General features: G+C 51.5%; 6 non-coding genes across 6 annotated transcripts; all 6 read left to right on the top strand.

Annotated features, from left to right (window-relative positions):
- The first annotated feature begins 1,213 nt into the window (after nucleotides 1–1,213).
- On the top strand, nucleotides 1,214–1,297 carry Trnal-uaa. Its single transcript has one exon. It is a non-coding gene; the product is annotated as a tRNA-Leu (tRNA).
- Nucleotides 1,298–2,869: 1,572 nt separating this feature from the next.
- Trnal-uaa lies at nucleotides 2,870–2,953 on the top strand. Its single transcript has one exon. It is a non-coding gene; the product is annotated as a tRNA-Leu (tRNA).
- Nucleotides 2,954–4,525: 1,572 nt separating this feature from the next.
- Nucleotides 4,526–4,609, top strand: Trnal-uaa. The gene has a single exon. It is a non-coding gene; the product is annotated as a tRNA-Leu (tRNA).
- A 3,230-nt stretch (nucleotides 4,610–7,839) lies between these two features.
- Trnal-uaa lies at nucleotides 7,840–7,923 on the top strand. The gene has a single exon. It is a non-coding gene; the product is annotated as a tRNA-Leu (tRNA).
- Nucleotides 7,924–9,497: 1,574 nt separating this feature from the next.
- Trnal-uaa lies at nucleotides 9,498–9,581 on the top strand. Its single transcript has one exon. It is a non-coding gene; the product is annotated as a tRNA-Leu (tRNA).
- A 1,572-nt stretch (nucleotides 9,582–11,153) lies between these two features.
- On the top strand, nucleotides 11,154–11,237 carry Trnal-uaa. Its single transcript has one exon. It is a non-coding gene; the product is annotated as a tRNA-Leu (tRNA).
- Nucleotides 11,238–12,512: the final 1,275 nt, after the last annotated feature.

The following is a 12,512-nucleotide window of genomic DNA, read 5'->3' as shown; positions in this document are numbered from 1 at the left end:
ACGGGTTCATGTCCGATTACCGAAATTAGGCAGCGTTGGCCATGGTTAGTGCTCGGCTGGGTGACGAACTAGGAAGTCCGCGTGTGTTGGTTTCTTCAGTTTTGCCTTTTTCCTTAGTTTTTGGTGCTGCTGTGCGGTAATGGTACGGTCCAGCTCGCTGACCCCCCTCTTGCTCTCGGTACGCAAAGGCGCGAACGTGCGGCCACAGTCAAATGAAAGGGTCCGTTGTGTGTTTGTCGATGTGGACTCTCCCAGTCGTTTCTAGCGCCTGTCCTCTACATATACGCCCATTTGCAAGCGTCAGCTTTCGCGTCAGCCGAGCAAAGTCGAGACAAGTCGACACATGGAGACACACGATGCTGTGAATCGTAATCCGCACTAGCCTACGAAGGGAGAAGGGAAACCATTTGTACCGTTGAAAACACTCTCCTGCGTAAAGGAGACAACTTCCGTGCGATGTCCGGCCTTCGAACCCGGAGCAGCTACTTGGGAAGCAACCATGCTGACCGACACACCACCACCGCCTTCTGCTACGCGCTGCTTGCGCCATCATGTGTCGCCTTCCCTCCTGGCGCCAGAGGCCGAAGGCGATAGCGCTGCAGGCGCTCAACGCCGAGTGCAACGCGAGCACCACTGAACCCGATTTCCTGGCGCTGCTAGGGTGACATACTGTAACTAGGCGCAGAACTGACTTTCTCTGATAAATTGGCCCTTTAATGCACATCAGGGCGAACACGAAATTTCTAATATGAAGTACTCACTGACGATCCAAAGACGTTTCAGTATGTATGCGTCGGTACCACCGGGGCAGTGCCTAAGTATTGGAAAGTGAAGGCCGACAGTTAGAGCCTCACATGAAATATTTCATTGGCTTCCCACGAGTGCGTAATGCACAGCGTGGCTGTTGCTAGGAAACGGTCTCATTCGCCGTTCGTTAATATCTAGTTTTCTTTGCATCAATGTGAAAATGTTCCTATTACTAAATACAGTTTTGCTAGTCACAGTTCAAACTGGAAGCGACGGAAGAAAGCGGTCCAACGCGCCACATTGTTTCCCGAAAGCGAGGGTGCGTTTAGTACGCCACATCTGACATTGCGTCTCACATATTCTGAAACTGACATAATTCCATCCTACCGAAAAAAGAAACAGATTTCGGAGTGAGGTTCCTGAGGTCTTGCTAGAGATGGAAGTCACTGGAGCGCTTGTCTTGCGCGTCAGATTGGCCGAGCGGTCTAAGGCGCCAGATTTAAGCTCTGCTTCCCGTAAGGGAGCGTGGGTTCGAACCCCACATCTGACAATGCTATTTAAACATTCTGAAACTAACGTACTCCCTTGATCTTATAGAACAAGTAAATTACGCAGAAACACGCCGTGGAGATTTTACTAGAGACGACAGTGACAGCAGTGCGGGCGTCGCACGTCCGATAGCCCGAGCGGCCGAAAACAAATAGCGGAACATAGTTTCCTCGTGCCGGGTTTTAGCTCTTCTCACGGACGTTTCCGTGGTCGTTGTGTTGTGGCTCAGGGCTATTCCATTTTCCTTCCCTAAAAGGCAACGCGAGAGACTGTCAGGCAAATCCCAAGTGATCTGTACACGGACTAAGACGTCCGCACGTCTGCCAACATTCTCGCCAACTTGTATGCCGTGCCAACGACACGGGTTCATGTCCGATTACCGAAATTAGGCAGCGTTGGCCATGGTTAGTGCTCGGCTGGGTGACGAACTAGGAAGTCCGCGTGTGTTGGTTTCTTCAGTTTTGCCTTTTTCCTTAGTTTTTGGTGCTGCTGTGCGGTAATGGTACGGTCCAGCTCGCTGACCCCCCTCTTGCTCTCGGTACGCAAAGGCGCGAACGTGCGGCCACAGTCAAATGAAAGGGTCCGTTGTGTGTTTGTCGATGTGGACTCTCCCAGTCGTTTCTAGCGCCTGTCCTCTACATATACGCCCATTTGCAAGCGTCAGCTTTCGCGTCAGCCGAGCAAAGTCGAGACAAGTCGACACATGGAGACACACGATGCTGTGAATCGTAATCCGCACTAGCCTACGAAGGGAGAAGGGAAACCATTTGTACCGTTGAAAACACTCTCCTGCGTAAAGGAGACAACTTCCGTGCGATGTCCGGCCTTCGAACCCGGAGCAGCTACTTGGGAAGCAACCATGCTGACCGACACACCACCACCGCCTTCTGCTACGCGCTGCTTGCGCCATCATGTGTCGCCTTCCCTCCTGGCGCCAGAGGCCGAAGGCGATAGCGCTGCAGGCGCTCAACGCCGAGTGCAACGCGAGCACCACTGAACCCGATTTCCTGGCGCTGCTAGGGTGACATACTGTAACTAGGCGCAGAACTGACTTTCTCTGATAAATTGGCCCTTTAATGCACATCAGGGCGAACACGAAATTTCTAATATGAAGTACTCACTGACGATCCAAAGACGTTTCAGTATGTATGCGTCGGTACCACCGGGGCAGTGCCTAAGTATTGGAAAGTGAAGGCCGACAGTTAGAGCCTCACATGAAATATTTCATTGGCTTCCCACGAGTGCGTAATGCACAGCGTGGCTGTTGCTAGGAAACGGTCTCATTCGCCGTTCGTTAATATCTAGTTTTCTTTGCATCAATGTGAAAATGTTCCTATTACTAAATACAGTTTTGCTAGTCACAGTTCAAACTGGAAGCGACGGAAGAAAGCGGTCCAACGCGCCACATTGTTTCCCGAAAGCGAGGGTGCGTTTAGTACGCCACATCTGACATTGCGTCTCACATATTCTGAAACTGACATAATTCCATCCTACCGAAAAAAGAAACAGATTTCGGAGTGAGGTTCCTGAGGTCTTGCTAGAGATGGAAGTCACTGGAGCGCTTGTCTTGCGCGTCAGATTGGCCGAGCGGTCTAAGGCGCCAGATTTAAGCTCTGCTTCCCGTAAGGGAGCGTGGGTTCGAACCCCACATCTGACAATGCTATTTAAACATTCTGAAACTAACGTACTCCCTTGATCTTATAGAACAAGTAAATTACGCAGAAACACGCCGTGGAGATTTTACTAGAGACGACAGTGACAGCAGTGCGGGCGTCGCACGTCCGATAGCCCGAGCGGCCGAAAACAAATAGCGGAACATAGTTTCCTCGTGCCGGGTTTTAGCTCTTCTCACGGACGTTTCCGTGGTCGTTGTGTTGTGGCTCAGGGCTATTCCATTTTCCTTCCCTAAAAGGCAACGCGAGAGACTGTCAGGCAAATCCCAAGTGATCTGTACACGGACTAAGACGTCCGCACGTCTGCCAACATTCTCGCCAACTTGTATGCCGTGCCAACGACACGGGTTCATGTCCGATTACCGAAATTAGGCAGCGTTGGCCATGGTTAGTGCTCGGCTGGGTGACGAACTAGGAAGTCCGCGTGTGTTGGTTTCTTCAGTTTTGCCTTTTTCCTTAGTTTTTGGTGCTGCTGTGCGGTAATGGTACGGTCCAGCTCGCTGACCCCCCTCTTGCTCTCGGTACGCAAAGGCGCGAACGTGCGGCCACAGTCAAATGAAAGGGTCCGTTGTGTGTTTGTCGATGTGGACTCTCCCAGTCGTTTCTAGCGCCTGTCCTCTACATATACGCCCATTTGCAAGCGTCAGCTTTCGCGTCAGCCGAGCAAAGTCGAGACAAGTCGACACATGGAGACACACGATGCTGTGAATCGTAATCCGCACTAGCCTACGAAGGGAGAAGGGAAACCATTTGTACCGTTGAAAACACTCTCCTGCGTAAAGGAGACAACTTCCGTGCGATGTCCGGCCTTCGAACCCGGAGCAGCTACTTGGGAAGCAACCATGCTGACCGACACACCACCACCGCCTTCTGCTACGCGCTGCTTGCGCCATCATGTGTCGCCTTCCCTCCTGGCGCCAGAGGCCGAAGGCGATAGCGCTGCAGGCGCTCAACGCCGAGTGCAACGCGAGCACCACTGAACCCGATTTCCTGGCGCTGCTAGGGTGACATACTGTAACTAGGCGCAGAACTGACTTTCTCTGATAAATTGGCCCTTTAATGCACATCAGGGCGAACACGAAATTTCTAATATGAAGTACTCACTGACGATCCAAAGACGTTTCAGTATGTATGCGTCGGTACCACCGGGGCAGTGCCTAAGTATTGGAAAGTGAAGGCCGACAGTTAGAGCCTCACATGAAATATTTCATTGGCTTCCCACGAGTGCGTAATGCACAGCGTGGCTGTTGCTAGGAAACGGTCTCATTCGCCGTTCGTTAATATCTAGTTTTCTTTGCATCAATGTGAAAATGTTCCTATTACTAAATACAGTTTTGCTAGTCACAGTTCAAACTGGAAGCGACGGAAGAAAGCGGTCCAACGCGCCACATTGTTTCCCGAAAGCGAGGGTGCGTTTAGTACGCCACATCTGACATTGCGTCTCACATATTCTGAAACTGACATAATTCCATCCTACCGAAAAAAGAAACAGATTTCGGAGTGAGGTTCCTGAGGTCTTGCTAGAGATGGAAGTCACTGGAGCGCTTGTCTTGCGCGTCAGATTGGCCGAGCGGTCTAAGGCGCCAGATTTAAGCTCTGCTTCCCGTAAGGGAGCGTGGGTTCGAACCCCACATCTGACAATGCTTTTTAAACATTCTGAAACTAACGTACTCCCTTGATCTTATAGAACAAGTAAATTACGCAGAAACACGCCGTGGAGATTTTACTAGAGACGACAGTGACAGCAGTGCGGGCGTCGCACGTCCGATAGCCCGAGCGGCCGAAAACAAATAGCGGAACATAGTTTCCTCGTGCCGGGTTTTAGCTCTTCTCACGGACGTTTCCGTGGTCGTTGTGTTGTGGCTCAGGGCTATTCCATTTTCCTTCCCTAAAAGGCAACGCGAGAGACTGTCAGGCAAATCCCAAGTGATCTGTACACGGACTAAGACGTCCGCACGTCTGCCAACATTCTCGCCAACTTGTATGCCGTGCCAACGACACGGGTTCATGTCCGATTACCGAAATTAGGCAGCGTTGGCCATGGTTAGTGCTCGGCTGGGTGACGAACTAGGAAGTCCGCGTGTGTTGGTTTCTTCAGTTTTGCCTTTTTCCTTAGTTTTTGGTGCTGCTGTGCGGTAATGGTACGGTCCAGCTCGCTGACCCCCCTCTTGCTCTCGGTACGCAAAGGCGCGAACGTGCGGCCACAGTCAAATGAAAGGGTCCGTTGTGTGTTTGTCGATGTGGACTCTCCCAGTCGTTTCTAGCGCCTGTCCCTCTACATATACGCCCATTTGCAAGCGTCAGCTTTCGCGTCAGCCGAGCAAAGTCGAGACAAGTCGACACATGGAGACACACGATGCTGTGAATCGTAATCCGCACTAGCCTACGAAGGGAGAAGGGAAACCATTTGTACCGTTGAAAACACTCTCCTGCGTAAAGGAGACAACTTCCGTGCGATGTCCGGCCTTCGAACCCGGAGCAGCTACTTGGGAAGCAACCATGCTGACCGACACACCACCACCGCCTTCTGCTACGCGCTGCTTGCGCCATCATGTGTCGCCTTCCCTCCTGGCGCCAGAGGCCGAAGGCGATAGCGCTGCAGGCGCTCAACGCCGAGTGCAACGCGAGCACCACTGAACCCGATTTCCTGGCGCTGCTAGGGTGACATACTGTAACTAGGCGCAGAACTGACTTTCTCTGATAAATTGGCCCTTTAATGCACATCAGGGCGAACACGAAATTTCTAATATGAAGTACTCACTGACGATCCAAAGACGTTTCAGTATGTATGCGTCGGTACCACCGGGGCAGTGCCTAAGTATTGGAAAGTGAAGGCCGACAGTTAGAGCCTCACATGAAATATTTCATTGGCTTCCCACGAGTGCGTAATGCACAGCGTGGCTGTTGCTAGGAAACGGTCTCATTCGCCGTTCGTTAATATCTAGTTTTCTTTGCATCAATGTGAAAATGTTCCTATTACTAAATACAGTTTTGCTAGTCACAGTTCAAACTGGAAGCGACGGAAGAAAGCGGTCCAACGCGCCACATTGTTTCCCGAAAGCGAGGGTGCGTTTAGTACGCCACATCTGACATTGCGTCTCACATATTCTGAAACTGACATAATTCCATCCTACCGAAAAAAGAACAGATTTCGGAGTGAGGTTCCTGAGGTCTTGCTAGAGATGGAAGTCACTGGAGCGCTTGTCTTGCGCGTCAGATTGGCCGAGCGGTCTAAGGCGCCAGATTTAAGCTCTGCTTCCCGTAAGGGAGCGTGGGTTCGAACCCTTCACATCTGACAATGCTATTTAAACATTCTGAAACTAACGTACTCCCTTGATCTTATAGAACAAGTAAATTACGCAGAAACACGCCGTGGAGATTTTACTAGAGACGACAGTGACAGCAGTGCGGGCGTCGCACGTCCGATAGCCCGAGCGGCCGAAAACAAATAGCGGAACATAGTTTCCTCGTGCCGGGTTTTAGCTCTTCTCACGGACGTTTCCGTGGTCGTTGTGTTGTGGCTCAGGGCTATTCCATTTTCCTTCCCTAAAAGGCAACGCGAGAGACTGTCAGGCAAATCCCAAGTGATCTGTACACGGACTAAGACGTCCGCACGTCTGCCAACATTCTCGCCAACTTGTATGCCGTGCCAACGACACGGGTTCATGTCCGATTACCGAAATTAGGCAGCGTTGGCCATGGTTAGTGCTCGGCTGGGTGACGAACTAGGAAGTCCGCGTGTGTTGGTTTCTTCAGTTTTGCCTTTTTCCTTAGTTTTTGGTGCTGCTGTGCGGTAATGGTACGGTCCAGCTCGCTGACCCCCCTCTTGCTCTCGGTACGCAAAGGCGCGAACGTGCGGCCACAGTCAAATGAAAGGGTCCGTTGTGTGTTTGTCGATGTGGACTCTCCCAGTCGTTTCTAGCGCCTGTCCTCTACATATACGCCCATTTGCAAGCGTCAGCTTTCGCGTCAGCCGAGCAAAGTCGAGACAAGTCGACACATGGAGACACACGATGCTGTGAATCGTAATCCGCACTAGCCTACGAAGGGAGAAGGGAAACCATTTGTACCGTTGAAAACACTCTCCTGCGTAAAGGAGACAACTTCCGTGCGATGTCCGGCCTTCGAACCCGGAGCAGCTACTTGGGAAGCAACCATGCTGACCGACACACCACCACCGCCTTCTGCTACGCGCTGCTTGCGCCATCATGTGTCGCCTTCCCTCCTGGCGCCAGAGGCCGAAGGCGATAGCGCTGCAGGCGCTCAACGCCGAGTGCAACGCGAGCACCACTGAACCCGATTTCCTGGCGCTGCTAGGGTGACATACTGTAACTAGGCGCAGAACTGACTTTCTCTGATAAATTGGCCCTTTAATGCACATCAGGGCGAACACGAAATTTCTAATATGAAGTACTCACTGACGATCCAAAGACGTTTCAGTATGTATGCGTCGGTACCACCGGGGCAGTGCCTAAGTATTGGAAAGTGAAGGCCGACAGTTAGAGCCTCACATGAAATATTTCATTGGCTTCTCACGAGTGCGTAATGCACAGCGTGGCTGTTGCTAGGAAACGGTCTCATTCGCCGTTCGTTAATATCTAGTTTTCTTTGCATCAATGTGAAAATGTTCCTATTACTAAATACAGTTTTGCTAGTCACAGTTCAAACTGGAAGCGACGGAAGAAAGCGGTCCAACGCGCCACATTGTTTCCCGAAAGCGAGGGTGCGTTTAGTACGCCACATCTGACATTGCGTCTCACATATTCTGAAACTGACATAATTCCATCCTACCGAAAAAAGAAACAGATTTCGGAGTGAGGTTCCTGAGGTCTTGCTAGAGATGGAAGTCACTGGAGCGCTTGTCTTGCGCGTCAGATTGGCCGAGCGGTCTAAGGCGCCAGATTTAAGCTCTGCTTCCCGTAAGGGAGCGTGGGTTCGAACCCCACATCTGACAATGCTTTTTAAACATTCTGAAACTAACGTACTCCCTTGATCTTATAGAACAAGTAAATTACGCAGAAACACGCCGTGGAGATTTTACTAGAGACGACAGTGACAGCAGTGCGGGCGTCGCACGTCCGATAGCCCGAGCGGCCGAAAACAAATAGCGGAACATAGTTTCCTCGTGCCGGGTTTTAGCTCTTCTCACGGACGTTTCCGTGGTCGTTGTGTTGTGGCTCAGGGCTATTCCATTTTCCTTCCCTAAAAGGCAACGCGAGAGACTGTCAGGCAAATCCCAAGTGATCTGTACACGGACTAAGACGTCCGCACGTCTGCCAACATTCTCGCCAACTTGTATGCCGTGCCAACGACACGGGTTCATGTCCGATTACCGAAATTAGGCAGCGTTGGCCATGGTTAGTGCTCGGCTGGGTGACGAACTAGGAAGTCCGCGTGTGTTGGTTTCTTCAGTTTTGCCTTTTTCCTTAGTTTTTGGTGCTGCTGTGCGGTAATGGTACGGTCCAGCTCGCTGACCCCCCCTCTTGCTCTCGGTACGCAAAGGCGCGAACGTGCGGCCACAGTCAAATGAAAGGGTCCGTTGTGTGTTTGTCGATGTGGACTCTCCCAGTCGTTTCTAGCGCCTGTCCTCTACATATACGCCCATTTGCAAGCGTCAGCTTTCGCGTCAGCCGAGCAAAGTCGAGACAAGTCGACACATGGAGACACACGATGCTGTGAATCGTAATCCGCACTAGCCTACGAAGGGAGAAGGGAAACCATTTGTACCGTTAAAAACACTCTCCTGCGTAAAGGAGACAACTTCCGTGCGATGTCCGGCCTTCGAACCCGGAGCAGCTACTTGGGAAGCAACCATGCTGACCGACACACCACCACCGCCTTCTGCTACGCGCTGCTTGCGCCATCATGTGTCGCCTTCCCTCCTGGCGCCAGAGGCCGAAGGCGATAGCGCTGCAGGCGCTCAACGCCGAGTGCAACGCGAGCACCACTGAACCCGATTTCCTGGCGCTGCTAGGGTGACATACTGTAACTAGGCGCAGAACTGACTTTCTCTGATAAATTGGCCCTTTAATGCACATCAGGGCGAACACGAAATTTCTAATATGAAGTACTCACTGACGATCCAAAGACGTTTCAGTATGTATGCGTCGGTACCACCGGGGCAGTGCCTAAGTATTGGAAAGTGAAGGCCGACAGTTAGAGCCTCACATGAAATATTTCATTGGCTTCCCACGAGTGCGTAATGCACAGCGTGGCTGTTGCTAGGAAACGGTCTCATTCGCCGTTCGTTAATATCTAGTTTTCTTTGCATCAATGTGAAAATGTTCCTATTACTAAATACAGTTTTGCTAGTCACAGTTCAAACTGGAAGCGACGGAAGAAAGCGGTCCAACGCGCCACATTGTTTCCCGAAAGCGAGGGGTGCGTTTAGTACGCCACATCTGACATTGCGTCTCACATATTCTGAAACTGACATAATTCCATCCTACCGAAAAAAGAAACAGATTTCGGAGTGAGGTTCCTGAGGTCTTGCTAGAGATGGAAGTCACTGGAGCGCTTGTCTTGCGCGTCAGATTGGCCGAGCGGTCTAAGGCGCCAGATTTAAGCTCTGCTTCCCGTAAGGGAGCGTGGGTTCGAACCCCACATCTGACAATGCTATTTAAACATTCTGAAACTAACGTACTCCCTTGATCTTATAGAACAAGTAAATTACGCAGAAACACGCCGTGGAGATTTTACTAGAGACGACAGTGACAGCAGTGCGGGCGTCGCACGTCCGATAGCCCGAGCGGCCGAAAACAAATAGCGGAACATAGTTTCCTCGTGCCGGGTTTTAGCTCTTCTCACGGACGTTTCCGTGGTCGTTGTGTTGTGGCTCAGGGCTATTCCATTTTCCTTCCCTAAAAGGCAACGCGAGAGACTGTCAGGCAAATCCCAAGTGATCTGTACACGGACTAAGACGTCCGCACGTCTGCCAACATTCTCGCCAACTTGTATGCCGTGCCAACGACACGGGTTCATGTCCGATTACCGAAATTAGGCAGCGTTGGCCATGGTTAGTGCTCGGCTGGGTGACGAACTAGGAAGTCCGCGTGTGTTGGTTTCTTCAGTTTTGCCTTTTTCCTTAGTTTTTGGTGCTGCTGTGCGGTAATGGTACGGTCCAGCTCGCTGACCCCCCTCTTGCTCTCGGTACGCAAAGGCGCGAACGTGCGGCCACAGTCAAATGAAAGGGTCCGTTGTGTGTTTGTCGATGTGGACTCTCCCAGTCGTTTCTAGCGCCTGTCCTCTACATATACGCCCATTTGCAAGCGTCAGCTTTCGCGTCAGCCGAGCAAAGTCGAGACAAGTCGACACATGGAGACACACGATGCTGTGAATCGTAATCCGCACTAGCCTACGAAGGGAGAAGGGAAACCATTTGTACCGTTGAAAACACTCTCCTGCGTAAAGGAGACAACTTCCGTGCGATGTCCGGCCTTCGAACCCGGAGCAGCTACTTGGGAAGCAACCATGCTGACCGACACACCACCACCGCCTTCTGCTACGCGCTGCTTGCGCCATCATGTGTCGCCTTCCCTCCTGGCGCCAGAGGCCGAAGGCGATAGCGCTGCAGGCGCTCAACGCCGAGTGCAACGCGAGCACCACTGAACCCGATTTCCTGGCGCTGCTAGGGTGACATACTGTAACTAGGCGCAGAACTGACTTTCTCTGATAAATTGGCCCTTTAATGCACATCAGGGCGAACACGAAATTTCTAATATGAAGTACTCACTGACGATCCAAAGACGTTTCAGTATGTATGCGTCGGTACCACCGGGGCAGTGCCTAAGTATTGGAAAGTGAAGGCCGACAGTTAGAGCCTCACATGAAATATTTCATTGGCTTCTCACGAGTGCGTAATGCACAGCGTGGCTGTTGCTAGGAAACGGTCTCATTCGCCGTTCGTTAATATCTAGTTTTCTTTGCATCAATGTGAAAATGTTCCTATTACTAAATACAGTTTTGCTAGTCACAGTTCAAACTGGAAGCGACGGAAGAAAGCGGTCCAACGCGCCACATTGTTTCCCGAAAGCGAGGGTGCGTTTAGTACGCCACATCTGACATTGCGTCTCACATATTCTGAAACTGACATAATTCCATCCTACCGAAAAAAGAAACAGATTTCGGAGTGAGGTTCCTGAGGTCTTGCTAGAGATGGAAGTCACTGGAGCGCTTGTCTTGCGCGTCAGATTGGCCGAGCGGTCTAAGGCGCCAGATTTAAGCTCTGCTTCCCGTAAGGGAGCGTGGGTTCGAACCCCACATCTGACAATGCTTTTTAAACATTCTGAAACTAACGTACTCCCTTGATCTTATAGAACAAGTAAATTACGCAGAAACACGCCGTGGAGATTTTACTAGAGACGACAGTGACAGCAGTGCGGGCGTCGCACGTCCGATAGCCCGAGCGGCCGAAAACAAATAGCGGAACATAGTTTCCTCGTGCCGGGTTTTAGCTCTTCTCACGGACGTTTCCGTGGTCGTTGTGTTGTGGCTCAGGGCTATTCCATTTTCCTTCCCTAAAAGGCAACGCGAGAGACTGTCAGGCAAATCCCAAGTGATCTGTACACGGACTAAGACGTCCGCACGTCTGCCAACATTCTCGCCAACTTGTATGCCGTGCCAACGACACGGGTTCATGTCCGATTACCGAAATTAGGCAGCGTTGGCCATGGTTAGTGCTCGGCTGGGTGACGAACTAGGAAGTCCGCGTGTGTTGGTTTCTTCAGTTTTGCCTTTTTCCTTAGTTTTTGGTGCTGCTGTGCGGTAATGGTACGGTCCAGCTCGCTGACCCCCCTCTTGCTCTCGGTACGCAAAGGCGCGAACGTGCGGCCACAGTCAAATGAAAGGGTCCGTTGTGTGTTTGTCGATGTGGACTCTCCCAGTCGTTTCTAGCGCCTGTCCTCTACATATACGCCCATTTGCAAGCGTCAGCTTTCGCGTCAGCCGAGCAAAGTCGAGACAAGTCGACACATGGAGACACACGATGCTGTGAATCGTAATCCGCACTAGCCTACGAAGGGAGAAGGGAAACCATTTGTACCGTTAAAAACACTCTCCTGCGTAAAGGAGACAACTTCCGTGCGATGTCCGGCCTTCGAACCCGGAGCAGCTACTTGGGAAGCAACCATGCTGACCGACACACCACCACCGCCTTCTGCTACGCGCTGCTTGCGCCATCATGTGTCGCCTTCCCTCCTGGCGCCAGAGGCCGAAGGCGATAGCGCTGCAGGCGCTCAACGCCGAGTGCAACGCGAGCACCACTGAACCCGATTTCCTGGCGCTGCTAGGGTGACATACTGTAACTAGGCGCAGAACTGACTTTCTCTGATAAATTGGCCCTTTAATGCACATCAGGGCGAACACGAAATTTCTAATATGAAGTACTCACTGACGATCCAAAGACGTTTCAGTATGTATGCGTCGGTACCACCGGGGCAGTGCCTAAGTATTGGAAAGTGAAGGCCGACAGTTAGAGCCTCACATGAAATATTTCATTGGCTTCCCACGAGTGCGTAATGCACAGCGTGGCTGTTGCTAGGAAAC

Source organism: Schistocerca piceifrons, unplaced genomic scaffold, assembly GCF_021461385.2.
Source record: "Schistocerca piceifrons isolate TAMUIC-IGC-003096 unplaced genomic scaffold, iqSchPice1.1 HiC_scaffold_1279, whole genome shotgun sequence".
Lineage (NCBI taxonomy): Eukaryota > Metazoa > Arthropoda > Insecta > Orthoptera > Acrididae > Schistocerca > Schistocerca piceifrons.
The sequence above is the reverse complement of the archived record's forward strand: the minus strand, read 5'-3'. Positions and strand labels throughout refer to the sequence as shown.